Source organism: Berghia stephanieae, chromosome 13 (genome assembly GCF_034508935.2).
Source record: "Berghia stephanieae isolate SIO BIC M18660-M18661 chromosome 13, UCSD_Bste_1.3, whole genome shotgun sequence".
Classification (NCBI taxonomy): Eukaryota; Metazoa; Mollusca; class Gastropoda; order Nudibranchia; family Aeolidiidae; genus Berghia; species Berghia stephanieae.
Genome location: NC_088372.1, coordinates 13099881 through 13104558, shown reverse-complemented (window position 1 = coordinate 13104558; position 4678 = coordinate 13099881). Strand labels below are relative to the sequence as shown.

Here is a 4678-nt window from a genome sequence, read left to right as displayed (position 1 = left end):
TTATTATTATTATTATTATTATTATTATTATTATTATTATATTATTATATTATTATTATTATTATTATTATTATTATTATTATTATATTATATTATTAATTTATATTCTTCTTCTTCTTCTTCTTCTTCTTCTTCTTATTATTATTATTTTTATTATGCCGATATGGTTTGGATCAGTGGTTCTCAAGCATTTCAGAAAATGTCAATCAGCGGTCCCTTACGAAATCTCCTACTTAAAATTTTTGATAGTGAAGTGGATGCAGCGAGCCGTCTGTTCTTCTTTTTAGGAGCTAATTTCATTTAAAGCATTTTGATTTCAAATTCAGTTTTCATCACCTCGTCCATCCCGACTTGTTACCTTTCAAAGACGACAGGTTGCAAATGCTCTGAAAAAATGTCACATGTTAAGGCCAGCAACCACTTTTTCTGCTAAAATGCCTCTGAAAGTAGAAATAAGTCAATAAATCTTAATTGTCTGATCTCATAGCCTTGAGTAAATGTCTTGATCGTGTCAGGTTAGGGATAAAAATACTGTTAGTTTGTCTATGATGTAGGTAAAATTGTTGTTTGAAAAAGAAATTTAAAAAAAAATGCAAAATGTCAAACCCAAATTATCCCATTCCAAACGGCAGGCAAACAAGATCATGGATGGAGTACATCAAAGCTTGGACTGAAATGTTGGCCGAAGATTGCAGCAAATGGTAGGTAATGGGATGGCAGGAGTGGAGAACCATTTCCGGTTGTGTTCATCCTTAGGGCTAACCCACACCATGGACTGACTCCGACGACCCGGCACTGACGTCCTCTGCCGTCTTCCGGATAAAGATGTCGGGCACGTACAAAATACTAAGAATAAAGAGAAGAGCCGTTAGACCTACCCATACCAAGCTAAAAAAAAATAACAACAAAAACGACAGTGGACGTCGGGTGCTTCGTATGGGTCGGTCTAGCGGCTCTTCTCTTTGTTCATAGTATTTTGTTCGTGCCCGACGGCAGTGTCGGGTCGTCGGAGTCAGTCTCCGATATGGGTTAGCCCTTAGGCCAACCTCCCATTCTTCTTCTTCTTCTTCAAGTACCAAGTCTGTGCCAGACATCGGTGATCATGATACGCCATTCATCTCTTTGATCAGATAACCTCAGAAAACTAATATTACTCTTCTCTTTCTTTGTCACCCAGCTGTTCAAACTATTCAAATATGTTTTTCTTGGTCTACCTTTACTCTTTTTACCTTCTATCTTTCCTGTGAGAGCAAGATGTTCAATACATTTATGTCGATTTAGGTGTCCTAAAAATTGCATTTGTCTTTTTCTTATTGTACGAATTAATAGCCTTTTAGTTTCAGCTTGCTCTAATACTTCTTCATTAGTTTTCTTCTCTGTCCATGAGATTCTTAACATCCTTCTAAGAAACCACATTTCTGCTGCCTCCAGTTTCTTTCTAATGTCTTCTGTAATTGTCCAGCTTTCGCAGCCATATAATAATACTGACCATACGTAGGCCTTCAAAACCCTATGTTTTGTTGTCATTGAGATATTGTGGTTTTTAAAAATTAGACTCATTTTATTAAAACTATCTTTAGCTATTGCAATTCTTCGTTTTATTTCTGTGTTGCATCTGCCATCTGAAGTTATTATGTATCCAAGATATTTAAATGCCTGAACTTGTTTTATAGTTTTTCCATTGCTTATTAAGTTGCATATTGGATTTCTTTCTCTCCTTGATACAACCACGCATTCTGTCTTTTTTACATTTAAGTATAACCCCATACGTTCACTCTCTGTGACTATTTTATTGAGGAGTAGTTGTAAATTTTCTTTTGAGTCTGAAATTAGTGCTGTGTCATCTGCATATCTTATATTATTGATATTCTCACCATTGATTTTAATGCCTGGGCTATCTCCTAAAGTTCTAATAATTGTTTCGCTGTAAATATTGAAAAGGTCTGGTGACAAAACACATCCTTGTCTAACACCTCGTTTAATTTGTATATATTTACTTAATTCTCCTGCAATCCCGACGGCTGCACTTTGTTTCCAATATAAGTTTCTAATAATTCTAAGATCTTTTCCGTCTATGTCTAGTCCTTCAAGGATATTAAATAGCTCACAATGTCTAACTTTATCAAATGCCTTTGAGTAATCAATAAAGCAAATAGATAAGTCTTTCTGGACTTCAATACATCTTTCCATCAACATTGATAAGGTGAAAATAGCATTTCTTGTACTTTGTCGGGGACAAATCCAAATTGAGTTCTTGATATCTCTGATTTTATACTTTTCCTCATTCTGTTCATTAGTACTCTTAAGAGAATTTTCGTGAAGTGACTCATAAGACTAATCGTTCGGTGTAACTCGCATTCCATGGCCCCTGGTGACTTTGGAAGTGTTATAAACACTGACTTTAATAAATCATCTGGAATTTTACCACTGTCATATATCTTATTCAATAGATTTGTCACTGTGTTTAAACCTAAATCCTCTAATGTTGTGATAATTTCTATTGGGATATTATCAGGGCCTGTTGCTTTGCCTAACTTCATTTTTTTGATAGCTGCTCCTACTTCTTCTTTTAAAATTGGTGGCCCGTCTATCTCTTTGTTTATTGTTAGTTTTTCTCTTTCATCATAAAAAAGTTCCTCTATATACTCTGACCATCTATTCAACACATCTGTTCTATCCATCAAAACATTGCCATCTTTAGCTTTTATGCATCCTGTGCTTGAACATACTCTTTTGCCACTGACTTCTTTTATCTTTTCATGTATAAATTTGCTATTACTGTTTTGTTTTATTTCTATTTCTAGACACTGATCATTTATCCATTTCTCTTTTGCTTCATTACATTTTTTCTTTATTTTCTTTGTTAAGGTTTTATGTTTTTCTACATCTGATTTATATTGCCTTCTTTCTTCCATTAGTCTAGCACTTCATTAGTCATCCACTTCTTATTCTCTTTTCTAGATTTTTGTGGTATATTTTCTTGTATAGCTTCATTAATTGAGGTTTTAATTCCGTTCCATAATTCATCTGTATCAGTTATTTCTTCTACTTCTAGCAATTGGAATTTGTTTTTTACCTCAATAACAAACTTTTCTTTAAGATCTTGATTTGTTTTCAGAAATCCTACTTCATATTTTGGTTGATGTTTTCCTTTCTTTAATCTTTTAAAATTTATTCTCATTTTGCAGATGACAGGTACATGGTCGCTATCACAATCAGCTCCGGGCAAGGTTTTAACTGATTTTACTGCATTTCGAAAACGTTTCTGGATTAGGATGAAGTCTATTTGGTTTCTAGTTCTATCGCCTGGACTTATCCATGTATATCTTCTTCTTGGATGTTGTTTATGCCATGTATTTGAAACAATGGATTCATTCTCTCTACACCAATCAATTAGTCTTTCACCACGTTCATTCCTGTCTCCAAGTCCCATAACAAGAAACAAAAACGTTGAAACTTGAAGCGTATCCTGGTCACATAATATATCCACACGTAAGGTACGTATCATTTCCTGTTGACAACGCGGACTCTACAGGCGGGATATGCAATGATTTCAGGGTTCTTATTGAAAACAAAACGGAAAAGAAGACAACCCAGTATCTGGAGTCATAAAAAAACTCATTCTAATCTCGATTTCTTTGGTCGTAGCCTTTGTAGTCTTGGTTCTTCGGGAGTCCCAAAGCATGGTCGCCTCTCGCAAGCTCTTAACATCTATGTCGACAATGGGAGAGATCTATATTTAGGTTTTCGTCGAACAGCGCGTCATCGATAACATGATTTGTTGCTGTCAAACGATTGAATATCTTTTAAAAAATAGATGTAAACAGGCTGCTTTGTTTATGACGGTTGCAAACATACTCATGGGTCGAGCTGAACAACATGACCTATTATTGTGCTGTTGGATATTTCAACAACTGCGCACACTATTTTTCAAAATTATTATTTAGGTCATTTTGAGTATATTTTTCCTTGTGACTAATGACTCCCAACACATGGGAAAATAATATAGATCGTCCCATTCACAACGAAAACAATGGATGATTGAGCGTCAGATAATAAAACAGTGATAATTATTTCAATAATTTAATAATTTTTCGATTCATGCACGATTCACGCCAGAACAGGAGGAAACCTTTCACAAAAAATGAACGTGTTGATCAGCGCACCACCACACGATATAGCCGCAATATCTGCATTATTTCGCTCTATCGGAGACAATGTTAAATATTTGTGAAGCAATTTCAAGTTCCAAAATTTACTTTGCAGAGTTTGCGTTTCTTCAAATGGGAAGTTGACCTGAGAAATGACACCGGAACGACAAAAAAAAAAACAACAACAAAAAAAACAACAAAAAAACCCCCAAAAACCCAACAAACAAAAAGAAAAACAAAAAACAAAACAAAACAAAAAAAAAAAACAAACAAAGAACAAGCACCCCCCCCCTTCCTTGAAAAAAAACAAACACGTTTTCTAATTTTGGCATTAAATACGCCAAACTGGCAACCTCATATTTCGCTTTTCTTCCATTCACTTGGCTGCTTACTGTAATCCTCTGACAAAATCGTACCGTGCGGCACTTTACAAACAGAGCCAATGTTTCCGTGCGCCTAAAACGGCGACCAATGCTACGAACTGCCGGCGCAGATTGATTGAGTACGAGACGCGTACTCACAGTGGA

At 35.2% G+C, this 4678-nt stretch overlaps 1 long non-coding RNA gene across 1 annotated transcript in view; it reads left to right on the top strand.

Annotated features, from left to right (window-relative positions):
- LOC144958660 (uncharacterized) overlaps positions 1-4421 on the top strand; it is a 15119-nt gene extending 10698 nt beyond the window's left edge. Inside the window, exons 3-4 of the long non-coding RNA XR_013642490.1 lie at positions 633-701; positions 3189-4421. This is a non-coding gene — a long non-coding RNA (uncharacterized LOC144958660). The remainder of the gene's footprint in view (positions 1-632; positions 702-3188) is intronic.
- The last annotated feature ends 257 nt before the right edge of the window (positions 4422-4678 follow it).